The sequence below is a fragment of the Ochotona curzoniae genome, unplaced genomic scaffold, assembly GCF_017591425.1.
Source record: "Ochotona curzoniae isolate NIBS_2020 unplaced genomic scaffold, NIBS_Ocur_1.0 contig_64, whole genome shotgun sequence".
NCBI lineage: Eukaryota > Metazoa > Chordata > Mammalia > Lagomorpha > Ochotonidae > Ochotona > Ochotona curzoniae.
Genome location: NW_024466502.1, coordinates 46,925,502 through 46,939,470, shown reverse-complemented (window position 1 = coordinate 46,939,470; position 13,969 = coordinate 46,925,502).

Below are 13,969 nucleotides of genomic sequence, written 5' to 3'. Positions count from 1 at the left end.
AGATCTTTCCTAGTCTGCTGCAAAGCTTGTTGATGTCAAGCCTGATTCCCAAATGCGGGGACATAAATGTCACTGAATTTGACCACAGAACACACCCAGCGGAGAGGAGGCCCTTTTGCTTTGGGAAGGGTGCCCCGTGCCAGCTCTGGGGCAGGCGTTAGGTCTTCGCCTCTCCCCAGACTGTACTGTGGGAAAAGCTCTGCTATACAGGCCCCATCCCCAGAGACAGCATGGCCTTTGACCAACAGCTAGAAGAGAAGCCTGCTCTGCAGTTCTTGCTGTTACACAAACTGTTTTCATAGTCCTCCTCTCCTTTCCGGTCCTTGGCTATATGAATACATATTTTATGCAGTTGTTTTCACAGTGTAAAGACAATTTTACCTGCCATAAAGATGCTCCCCATGGTTTCTAGAACTGTCATTCCTGAAGGCATGTTATTTCACATGGCTAATGTACCAGGGTTACTTAATCATTCCCTAGTGTGCAATATTTAGGCTACTCAGAACTGTTATAAATAATGCTACAATGTATACTTATATATGGACCATGCAGCAGAATTGAAGTAATAAACCATATGTGCATATAGCACACATATACTTTTTATTGAAAAAAGAAAATCAGGTACAGGAAATGCTTAATAGCACAGTACCATGTAGTTAAATGAAAAGCATGCATAAAATACTGTTGTGGTTCACATGGCTCCATGCATTTTTTTAAAAAAAGATTTATTTTTTTTTTTATTGGAAAGGCAGATATACAAAGAGGAGGAGATAAAAAGATTTTCCATCCATTGGTTCTCTTCCCAAGTGGCTACAACGGCCGGAGCTGAGCCAATCCAGAGCCTCTTCCAGGTCTCCCACGCTGGTGCAGGGCCTCAAGGCTTTGGGCGGTCCTCCATTGCTTTCTCAAGCCACAGGCAGGGAGACCGATGGGAAGCGGGGTCACCGGGATTAGAACTGGCACCCATATGGGATCCCAGCGTGTACAAGGCAAAGACTTTAGCCACTAGCCAACACATTGAGCCCACTCCATGCATTTTTAAGAGCACATATCAAGCACATTAAAAAAAAAAATGTGCTTCTTTAAAATGGACATGGGTGGTAGAATGAATAGTAGGGGAATAGGAAACAGGAGAAACCATGCAACAGTGAATTCCCGGGGGCAGTAGTCAGCATGACCTTTGAAGAACAATGAACTTTTCCACCTCTTGTGTGCAGCTTCCTGGATCCCTTGCTGTGGTTTTAATGTGTCCTCTAAAAAGCATGCGTGGGAAACTTCACTTCCGATGCAACTAGGTTGGGAGGCAGAGCCTAATGGGAGATGTTTAGACCCTAAGAGCCATGCCGATGAGTGGATTTATGATGATTACTAAAGGACTTGAGGCTATAACCATGTTATGCCTCTGACCATGCCAGGAGTTGACAGGATGGGGCCCCTGAATCTTGAATTGCCTAAATAGTACCCCCCCCTTTTTTTTTAAGATTTACTTTATTATTTTATTGAAAAGGCAGACATACAGAGAGAAGCACAAACAGAAAGATCCTCTGTCTGCTGGCTATCAGAGAAGCCAGCTAATGCTCAGAGGGAAGATAATATTTTGCAATTCACTTTTTTTCTCTCTCAAAAATTAACAGTGGCTCTCACTGGGTGTTAACCGTGTCAAGCACTGTGCCAGGTCATTGATTTGGATTGCCTCGTTAACTTTGCGGCAGTTTGTAGGGTAGGTGTTATCTTGACAGTCATACTGTAGAGTAACAGCACAGCATGTAGAGATCAAATCACCTGTGGGGGCACCCGTGGCATGGGTTGAGCGTGAATTCCCAACACTGACTGCTTAACCTTCCTCCCTCCCAAACATCTATTTGCCCAGGACAAAGCTGTATGAGCACGTAGCATATACTCAGAAAAAGCATTTTTCTTTTCTCTCACAGTCAGAGCAAGTGGAATATTCCCAAGATTTGTCAATAAGAACAAACATATTGTCATATAATATTCCACAAATTACTTGTGATGCTAGTTCGTATCAGTAATAATAATAATGTATCAGGAGATTAATGGGTTGATCTCCAAAAAGTAAAAAGAAAACAGCAAGCTTAGCTGAGGAGGAATTCATTGAGAACCTTCCAAATGCCAGAAACAATGGCTGTTCATTTTCTAGCCAAAAATAAACAGGGTGGAACTGGGTAGGGCTGGGAGCAGATGGGAATAACTGACTTATAGGGATGTCTTGATGGCTGGAACAGAGGTATTAGTCTTAGGGCAAGGGAAGGGTTTGTTCATACATTATTAAAAACAAGGATGCTTCTTTCAAACAAAATGAAAGTAAAAAAATTTACATTTATCATCATTTGTTAAAGGAGAAAAGTTGTTATCCTGGTTTGCAGTCTTAGGACCAAAAACTCATCTGGTAGCAGTGGAAAAAGCAACATGGAACTCAAGCATGAGACAGGAAGTAAAAGGGTCAGCTTCCAGATGAGTCCACTGTGCATCCCAGAGCTCACGGGTAGCACTGACCCACTGCTTCTGGGGAGAATGTTTCCTTTCTGCTTTCCTAGTCAGTCCAGGCTGAGGTTGAAGTATACTGGCTGCAAAGGGAGCAATGTGGCACACAGGTGCACATGAACTGTGAAATCTGCCAGTTATTGAATAAGAATGATTCAAGCAGCTGAGATGGGACAAGAGCAGTCCCTGACGTGCAGAGCTGGCCCCACTCTCTCAGCAAGACCAGGTTCTTTTCCCCTGAGATGTAAGCCACCTCTCTGAATAGCAGCCTCAGACAAGACTGAGACTGCGATAACATAAGACCAAGCAAAATCACCTTCTAATTTTGCCAAAAGCATAGGCACAAACAAGAATACTGTACTATCCACAAAATACCAAGGATTCCATCTCTTGATTAAAATGAGGATTGAGACTTCCTTATCAATTACAGCTTCACCCTCACCCTCCCTATGGCTGATGAGTCATTGAACTACCCAGTTACAGAGTTCTTTTAACAGCAACCAATCCAGAATGAACCCCTGCTTCCTCAGACTGTCTATCAAACTATGCAACAGAATTCCAAATCCTATATAGCTCTCTTTTCACACCCCAAGGTCTGAGGTTCTGTGGCTGCCATGAGTAACAGACTGCAGGGGATTTCCTGGACCGACACCTACTGGTCATGTGTTTATATATTTCTATTTGGTTGTCTTTAAGTGCACACAAATATATGCAGTTGTAAACATTACAATCAGGATCATACAAAATCAAGGTAGCTACTAAATGTAGGCAATTTCAAGCTTCAAAGTGTATTTTGGCTCTGGGAGCTACTGTGATCAAATGAATCAGGAAATCGTAATCACACATGTTGCTGCTTGGCACATCAATCAATCACCATACATCTCAGGTAATTCCAATAACTTGACATCCTACGTATTCTCAATTTATTTTTATATACGCTACTCTTATTTCCTACAGTGAAGTGCTTTTGAAATATGTTTTTTTTTTCATATTATGCATTCCCCTGCAAGTTAATACATTGAGAAAGGTTGATTACTTTTTATTAAAATATTCATTTTCAAAAGTAGGATACAAATGTGTTTAGAGAATATGTCACATCTAGAAATAATAATAAAAATGAAATATTGGTGGTTAAAAATCTAAACATTAAAGCCCTTAAATCACTTCTTTAAACTGTTTTTAAAAATTGTTCAATGGTGCCCTCATTGTGGCACCAGTGAGTTCAATTTCAAATACTGGCTGCTCCACTTGGGATCCGGTCTCTGCAAATGCACCTGGAAAAGCAACAGAAGATGGTCCAACTATTTTGGTCCTTGCCACTCATGTGGAGACTTTGATAGAGTTCCTTGCTCCTGGCTTCCACATGGCCCAACCCCAGCCAATGTGACCATTTGGAGAGTAAGTCAGCAATGGAAGATCTCTTTCTTTTTCCCTCTCTGTCACTCTGCCTTTCAAATAAATAAAATAATAGTTTTGTTTTAAATAACATTGCTCTATTATTATTTTTAATTTAATAATAGAAATATTATTACTTTCTACCTTTATTTTACTCTGTACTTCCTCCTATGTGCCTGAAGACCAATATTCTGATACTGTTGATAAATTCTAATTGCTTTTATCGGTGGTCTCTATATTGAAGATGCTTATGGAGGATACACATACATTTATAAAGCCAAAGCAGTCCATTTCTGCTTTCTCTTTATAAGTTACCTATCCTTCAAGTAGTAATATTTTACTAACACGTTGGAATACACTGTCCAAAAACAGGAACAATAATTGCTAATTATAGTTAGGTCTTGCCAAAGATTGGAAGATTTTTCTGGTAATGTGGAAGTATCACCCAATGTTTTGCTCAACAGGAAAAATGAGTTCTCTTGATTCAGTATGTAAGGAAGAAGTATTGCAAAATCAATTTCAAGTCCACTCTTGCAATTATATTGACCATACAAGACTAACATTCTAGTTAGTTTAGTCTTCAGTAGTTTATCAAGTATTTTAACTCGCTGAGAACATAGTTGATTTAATGACAGGCTGTCTTTTAAAATTAGTTGTAAGGTTTCCATTTTCAGCAGAAATATCAAATATTCTTTTTGAAACACCATCATCAAAACCTGCAGGCACAGCAAATCAGTCTTGTGTATTTCTTACAAAGATCACCAGAGGTGAAGATTGTGTAACAAGAGCATCCTTTGTCCAGAGTTGGGAAGAAACCAAAGGAATGATTATTCTAAACAAATCTTTTTTATTTTTTATTAGAAAGTCAGATATACAGAGAAGGGGAGGAACAGAGAGGAAGATCTTCCATCTGTTGATTCATTCCCCAAGTTGCTGCGACAGCTGGAGCTGCGCTAATCCAGTCAGGAGCCAGGAGCCTCTTCCAGGTCACCCACGTGGGTGCAGGGTCCCAAGGCTTTGGGCCGTTCTTGATTGCTTTCACAGTTCACAGGAAAGGAGTTGGATAGGAAATGGGGCCGCTGGGACATGAACTGGTACATGTGGGATTCCAGCACATACAACGCGAGGACTTTAGCTGCTAAGCTACCACGCCAGGCCTATGTGCTATTCTTAAAGATTAAAATATTTGTTCCATAATTTTGGCAATAGTTGACTAAGCTGTAACTAAATTGCCTAAAAATGACAAGTCTATTATGAAAGCAACTATGCTTTATGAGGATAGGAAGTGTCCAGATATATTTCCATTTATTTCAAATGTGGGCTAAGACTAAAAGAAAAAATTAAGAGCAAACAATGGTGCAATATTTCTGGCTTCAGAGTTACACACTGAGTTAGAAGGGAGATCTACTGTTGAGTTTAAGTACATATTGCTCAGGTTACCAATACATCTTGGGAGAAAAGAGGTATAAATTTGAGGATAAAATAAAAACATCAGTGATACTTTGTTTTTCACAAAATTCTAACAGTATGTCAAATAAATAAGCAAAGGTTCAAGCAATTATATAAGGAATGGCCAAAACTTCAGACATCCCTTGCTGAATTTTTGTGAGTTCTTGGTTGTCTGCTTACTATTTATGCGATGTGCACCTATTTCAAGTTGCCTTGCTTTGTTATTTGTAAGATCAGATGCATCTTCTGTGAGTCAACATACAATGGTTTTCCTTACACAACTCAAGATGGATTTTGTACCAGTATTTCCAAGAATGATATATTTAATAATAATTCTCTTAATTCTTCAAAATCAGAAGTTACATCGTACATGCTGCCTATGACATGGTCTCATCAAGCTACCATCCTGGAGCAAGTACATAATAGGGACTTCATGGGGAGACATGGCAGCCTCTTTTTCCCATTATTTTGAAAACTTTCAGGCAGGAAGCCCAAGGCCTGCTCCATGTACACAGCCTTCCTGCCCTAGGGATGCCAATGCCAGGGGTCACTTTCCCTGCTAAACTGCATGGATTCAGAAGACAAAGCAGCCTCAGTGACCATTATGTTGATCCAGTTGCTTTTCCCTTATGCTGCAGACCAACCAACTTCCCAAGATTCCTTTTCTGATCTCCGTTACTATTTCATTTCCTATGTTGGACAAGTAAGAGCAGCAGAGCTGCATGTTTTGGTGATTCTGCTTAGATTAGTTACATTAGGGCCATAAATTGTAAACAAAAGCTCACTTGAAGCTTTCAGTACACTCCTCTGGGATGGAGTCCTGTAAGTTAGTGAAAGCTCTTTTTTCTAATGTCTTCTAGCGCCAGCTGATGCAATGGGCTCTACAACAAGAGCTGATGCAAAGAAGAGTTGGAAAATTTTACTGAAAGACAGGAAATGATCTAAAAATGCAATAGCAGCTTTCTGTAAACTTATAGTTGATGTGTGGTGCCTCTCTCTATCTTTCTCTGGGCCAATCTGAATTAATTCAATTTCATTCATTGATACATACTCTATGCCAGACACTGTTCAGTTGCTTGAATCATATCCATAAGCAAAACACACAAAAATGTTTCCTGCCTGCAGTTTACATTTAGAAGAGGCTGGCAGAGAAGCAATACATATAATGAAACAATTCTAAACTGTGACGGTGGCTGGCTAGTACTACGGAGGAAAGCAGTGCAGCTGGGATCAGGGTTTATAAGTACAGGAGGGTTGCTCTGTTAAAGTGATCCAGGTGAGCCTCACAAGAAAAGTGACAGGTTCATGGGAAGAATGGGCGCATCCAAGGGAGGTGTGCTCCAGGCAGAGCAGTCACCAGACTAGGGCTCCACCATTGTAGGTAGCATGGCAATGTCATGGACAGCAAAAGAGACTGTGGAAGAGCAAGGAGAGAGGGGCAGTGGGGCATGAGGTTGGAGAAGTGAGGCTGTGACATGACACTGATGGAGGTAAGCTGAGTTCCATTGTAGAACTGACCAAGAGGGGGCAGCAATTGGGTGCAGCAGGTTAAGTCAACACTCTTCATGAAAACATCCCATGGAGTACTGTTTTCAACACTAACTACTCTGCTTCAAATACATTAGCTTCTTGCTAATGTACCAGGAAAAGAAGGGGAAAATGGTCCAAGTACGTGGACCCCTGCCATCCATGTGGGAAACCCCAGTGTAGTTCCTGCTCCCATCTTTGGCCTTGCCCAGCCCTGGCTTTTGCAGCCATTTGGAAAATCAACCAGTGGATGGAAGATCTTCCTCCATGTTGATCTCTCCCTTCTGCTATTCTGCCCATCAACTAAGTAAATTAAGTATATCCTAAAAAAGAAAAAAAAAACAAATTACTAGACAACAAATGGTAAGAAAGCATAACAGTGTAAACTTACCAGCCTGGATCATTCTGTGGCTAACACCAAAAGAATGATTATACTTAACGCTAAAATACTGAAACAAACGCAGTATATTTTCAACATATTTTCACCAGAATCCACAGACAGAACCACATACTTCAAGATGACTCAGTAATTACATGATTAAAGTTTGTAACCAAGTAATACCTACACACTATGTTCCATATACTCCTAATATCTGTGGTACTATTCTAGTGAGTTTCTTTAATTTATTCCAACACCGATGAATGAATGGCCTCTACAAGCTTGTAATGACTGAAATCTACAGCTAAAAGAATGTGTCTATAAGCAAAATGATCTTCTTGACAACACTTTACCACAAGGATAACATAATCAACTTTATTTTGAACTCTGAGCACACTTGATCTGAAAACCGCATTGGGCTAATGACTCTACATAGGGAACCACGATTAGCTCCTTAATCAAATCCAGTGTGAGTATAGGATGGCCTGATTTTCAAGACAGCTACCATTGCATAAACATCTTGTGTGGGCTGGCTCATCACTGAAATGTAAAAAGTGAAATTTGGGTACATTATTTCTGACAGGCAGCCAATATTTATGGTAGCTGGCTAAAGAGATTTTACTTCAAATAAACAAATGCTTAATGTCTCCATAAATACATCAACATGACCCCAATCAGTAAATATGCTAATAGATTTTGCTCATTATCTTCTGAGCAATCTTTAGCCCCATTTGGTTTGGGAAAGCAATACAAATGTTAGATCCATAGCTCACGAATGGTTTGAGAGTTGCTGCAAATTCTTGAAGGCTGCTGGCTTTGTGACTATCCGGGGAGAGAATAGAAGATCCGTCTCTCTCCTTATAACTTTGCCTTTCAAGTAAATCAATCAATCTATTTGAAAGAGAGAGAGGAGAAAGCATCATAATTGTTGAGGTGTATGAGCACTGGCACTTTTCAGAATTCAAAAGTTCATTTTCAATGAGATTGTAGTTTTAAATATCTTCTGCTGCTGATGTAGAAAGCTATCAGATACACTGCTGGATGACTTCAACGCTTCTATCACACTAAAGTTTTGCCATCCAACCCCTTGCCTCATAGCAGTTGCAGGTGGATCTTTCTTCAAGGGTAGGAACACATCTGTGCTGTCCAGGAGGCCACTGATCCACTTTGGCTTTTGAACACTGGAAGGAAACTGAAATTTTCACTTCATTTTTAATTAATTTAAATTTGCACAGTGTTACTGACTTCCATATTGGATAGAAGGCTTTAAAATTATTTTATTTATTTGAAAGTCAGAGTTACAGAGTGACAGAGAGAGAAACAAGAGAGAGCTTTTCCACACCACAGATGGCCAGAATGGCTAGAACTCAATCAGACTGAAGTCAGGAGTCAGGAGCATCATCTGCGTCTCCCACCTGAGTTCAGGGTTCCAAACACTTGAAACATCTTCTGCTGAGATTCCCAGGCCATTAAGCAGAGAACCAAATTGGAAATGGGGCAGCCAGGAGATAAACTGGTGCCCATGGAGTATGCCAGAGTCACAGACAGTGGTTTTAACCCATTATGTCACAATGCCAATCCTTGGACAGCACAGTTTCAAAACAGAACAAAAAGCAGCTTCTCTACTCAAATTCCTCTAGGGGCTTCTAACATTCTTTCAATCTACAGCTAAACAGCCTTCACTGTGTGGCATGCTCAGTCATCACGAGAGGACTCGTGCCTACCACTTTATCACTGTACTCCAACCTCTTGGGACATCTTTCTGTTTCCGCAGTTGGTCACATCCTTCCGCCCTCAAAAAGTTGATACCAATTGTTGCTTCTGTCAGGAAAGTTCTTACCATGTTGAAGCAGGACTTCCCTGGAGTGCCTCTCTGACCAGTGCTTACTTACTAAAGCACTGAGGTCTGCCACCTGCTGCCTCCCAGAATGTGCCCGGAAGATGGATGAGAAACAGAGCAGCCAGGACTTGAATCAGGCACTCTGATGTAGGGGGTGGGTGTTTCAAGCAGTGAGTTAGTCACTGAGCTGAGTGCCCATTCCTGCAATTTATTTCAAAACTAATATCAAATAACAATACACAATACCATGTGCCCAACTCATAATGGAGGGCATGCTGATAAATGCAATTAAAGAGTAGTTACATAGTGTAGACAACTGTTTTCTTGAGATGAGGCTCTAGTTCCTGTTGTTACATTAAATTGTGATAAAGGAGCTGGCTTCAGTCATAGCCAGGAGACATTTAGAAGTTAGAAATAACTGTATATCTTTGCAGACACTCAAAATTTTTGATTTCTGAGATGGGAACTTTGTTGACAAAGTAAGCCCTATCCTACTTAGAACTAAAAGATAGTATTCATATCATTGATGTCTTTTGAAACTTCAGGTTTCAGGTTCTGTCTTCCAACTCTGTATGAAGATCATTTTAAATAATCATAATAAAAAAGTTTACTTATTTACTTGAAAGGCAGATTGGGAGAGACAAAAAGAGGGAATGAGGTATTCCATCCATTGGTTCACTCCCGAGACGGACTGGGCAAAGCTAAAACCAGGATCCTGGAACTCCTTCTGGGTCTCCCGTGTGGGTGGCAGGGGCTCAAGCACTTGGGTCACCTTCTGCTGTCTTCCCAGGTACATTGGTGGGGAGATGGCAAGGATAAGGAACAGCCAGGACTGTAACTGGAAATCTGATGTCAGTGACCATGTAACCCACTGTACCGCAGTGCCAGGCCCTAGCCGATTTGCTCAAAGGCTTTAGCAAAGTAGAACCTCCGTGGAAGAGAGCAAAGCTTAGTTTTCCATCCTCTGCTGCCTCTCCCATTAGGGAACCAGCAGCAACACAGGCATGGGAAGGGTAGAGTTGCAAGGGAGGGTAACACTTGACTTGTACTCCAGTTATTTCTGGGCAACCATTAAAAACAAGCATATATAGGTGACCTTTGGAACACCACATTGTTCTCTCTATAAGTAAATGCAATAAGGAAAAGCATCACTGCTTATTTTTTTTTAATTTGTCTTTTATGATATTGTTCTATATTCTTAAGGATTTTACCATCCAATTCGAAAAGATCCATACTCCGGAAACAATTAGAAAAAAATAGCACAGCAAGTGATACCACAGCAGTGGTTCGAGGACTGAATGCACAGAAATTGCTGGGCTTCTTGGGAAAAAAGGAGAGGGGGCTTATACAAGCCCTGCAGGAGGCATTAAACATGAGCAACCATGATGTGAGCTAAACATGAGCTAAAACTGAGAGAGGAACCTTCGTGAGTATCAGAGTATACTGCGAAAGGGAAGGTTCTGGGTTACAGCGCAGATGTTTTAACGCAGGAGGTGATGAAGTGAAATGGTTGAATAATTGGTGGTGTGTGGTCACAGAGTGCTTTGAAAATCAGCCAGGGAATTCTAGGCTGAAGGATAAAGGGGCAAAGAAGTCAGTGTGTGCTTGTGAATAAAGCAGGGACATATTGGAAATCATGTTTCCAAGGCCTATTTGGCAGTCATTTTCCCTGTTAAGTACTTCATACAGATTAGGTGTAAAATGAAAGGTGAACATGCCTTTCTGCCTTTTTTTTTTAATAGCAACATAAATGGGTTCGGGGGTTAAACAGTCACTGTTAACTATTTTAGAACATGCTTAAGAAATTGGGTATAATGGTACAAATGACAATGTTCGTGACCAACCCTACAACTCATGCTGAATCTAAATTTGGAGTTCAAAACCCTTTCCTAGATTTTAAATATTTTCACAACCAAGAAATGTTCAATGTTGATGAAACATTTTTACCCAAATTTGAACATTCCTTATTATATACATGTAACAAAGCATCATGGTTACCACGTAATAATGTGCGTGTTTTTAATATACCTTAATTCAAATATATTTTACATATTTTAAATATTGTAGGTAATATATTTTGACATATAAACTATATTAATATATTTCACTATAAAAGTAAAAATTTCCTACCCCAAAGGCTTGACTTCTTGTAGGTTTTCACTGCATTTAAGCAGTAAGAACTATTTATTTCTCAGAAGGCATCAATAGCAATCACAGCAGCTAGTAGGATAATGTAGGACATTATGACTCTGGAAGGTCAGTGAGCACAGGATCACAACTGATTGGATAATATTTGTATGAGAATGACCGAATGGATGGATGCCTTTTGTATAACTGACTGGATATCATTTGTATGAGAACAGTTGAGTGGACAGCATGTGAATGAGAACACTTGGTGGAATATACAAAACAAAAGGAGTTCCAAACAAAAGTATAGAAACAGTTGATGGGTTTTGGTGATAATCTCAGTATCTCCTCCCTTATCCCATATGACCCTCAGTGTATAAAGTCTGAAGCCAGTAATAAACTTCGGCTTTCGACCCATCAGTCAGGATCCATGCGTGCTATTGTGCTATTATCTGCTCCGTGCACCAAGTCCATCATTGCAGGACAGCAGCAGGATAAACATAAAACTGATTCATACATTTCATTTCACATTTCTACACAACGCGCAGGTAATGGTCATGTACTGGGGAAAGATAAGTAGGATGGAGCAGACAGCTCAACGAGCAGGGCAACAGGCCAAGCACAGCAGCTACAGCGTGAATCTTGGGCCCCATCCTATCTCCAGTCAGTAATTTCCTTAGTGAAATCATATTCCCATTCTTTACTTCATCTAAAAAGACAAGGAGTAAACTGGCTAAGCTAAGAGTTGTTCAACTCAATCTTCATACGTAAACACATGAGAGTGGGTATTTGACACAGTGGTTAAGTTACTGTTTGCGATGGGGCATCCTATATTGCAGCACTTAGCTAGAGTCCCAGTTACTGCTCTTCTGATTCAGCTTTGTGCCAAGTTGTAGCATGAGAGACTGCATATAATGACCAAAGTATTTGGGACCTGCTACGTATGAGGGACACCTGGATAAATTTCTGGTTTCAACTCAAGCATCTGTGGATGGTTCATCTCTGTATATACATATTTCTCTCTCTCTTCCCCCTTCCTATCTCTCAAATAAAAGGCAAATAAATACTTATTGGAAACATATTTACTCATGTATCAGAAACTCCAGCTTGACATTAGTCCTGCATTCTAGGGTATAGCAGGGTCTGTTTAGCTGATGGCCACAAAAAAAAGATTGTTTGATGAGAGAATTGTCTTGGAAATAGAATCTGTTCTAAGTGAGTAGAGCCCACACGAGAGAATACATCGCAATTCTCTAGTCCTGGAGACTACTGTGTATACTGAATGCAAATCGAGTGTGTTGTCCCTCTTCGTGTCCAGACAATTGATGATGGAATTCTAGGAAAAATGTTGGAGATGTTGTTCATAAAGCCAGTGGAATTAGTTGAATAGCTTCAACCACAAAGAATGAACATCCCCAACTCAAGCTGGTATAATCAACAACAGTGTTTACATACATTACCAGCTTCCAAAGGTAAGCAGTTTTAGTTTCACTCTAAGGGTTGGTCTCTTCACATTTGCAGTGAAGTTGCCAGTACAACGAGAGATACACGATTCCTGCTTTACGCCAAAGCAAGAAATACAAGTTCGTCTGCCTATCCCCTCTCCGGTTGTGTGTCTACCCCTGATTTAATCTCTGTAGATGGGAACTTCCACAGGCTTGAGTTCTAAGCAAGTACCAGCCTGGGTCATCCTAAAGAATCAAATGTCCCTTAGAAGTGTGGGAAAGAAGTCAGTGTTTGAAAACCAATCGGGTAAAGCACAGATGGACACTTTGCAGGCCATGCACATTTTCCATAACTCCTACCTACGGACTGAGCTGTTGGGAGAAGAAAGCATTTCTCAGTTGATGAAAAAACTTGCCACGAGGCCACTGGAGTCTTAGACTGTTGACAAGCATGGACATCTACAACTACTGTGAGAAAGGAGAGAGGACACGTGCTCCTCAAATGAGTACGGCCACCAAAGTGAAGTCTGGTACTCCTGACTGATTCTCTGTAGTATGAATTGGATTTCTCATTCACAGTTATTGATTAAGGCTGAGGTCATGTGTATCCTGTGGCTGGGGAGGAAGCTGCCTAACCAAAGCTCTGAAGCACAAGAAAGAACTGGAGGCTACAGCAAATGTTCAGCTCAGATTGGGCTTTCAGGTGCGTGAACATTCAGGAAATATATTTGGACAGACCTCTGGAGATGTGGCTGAAATAGAGATGTTTTTAGAGGAGCATTTATTTCCCTTTGTGATTCATGCTATGACTACATTCTAAATCATGAATTACACCTATGTCTTGATAGGTGGGTTGGAACCACAGAAAAGATAGCCCAATCTTGACTTCCGCCTGTGGCATCATTTTAGCATTATGCGAGCTTACAAGCTCCTGGTCTCCTTTCTACAGTAATTAGGGCGTTCTTGAACAGCTAAGAGGAGCTGTGTCTTCTGTGAAAACCCTCATCTCAGAATGAGCCCATTTCACTTGTAAACAAGAAGCATGGCAGTAGCCTATTAAATTTCTATGCACACAAGTGTGGTTTTCTTGTAGAGAAAATTAAACCTTTGTCTTCATGTCATTATGAGTCTAATGTGTATAATACATTTATGTTTTTTAACTGTGCTTCTGACTCATACTAAACAATCCCATTTCTACTCCAAAGTGGAGGGGGGGGATTTAATTTATGTTACATTCCTGTAAGGCGTTTTAAAGTTAATCGGGCCCTTTGGGCCTAATTTAATTTGTGTAAGATTGCTGTTGAT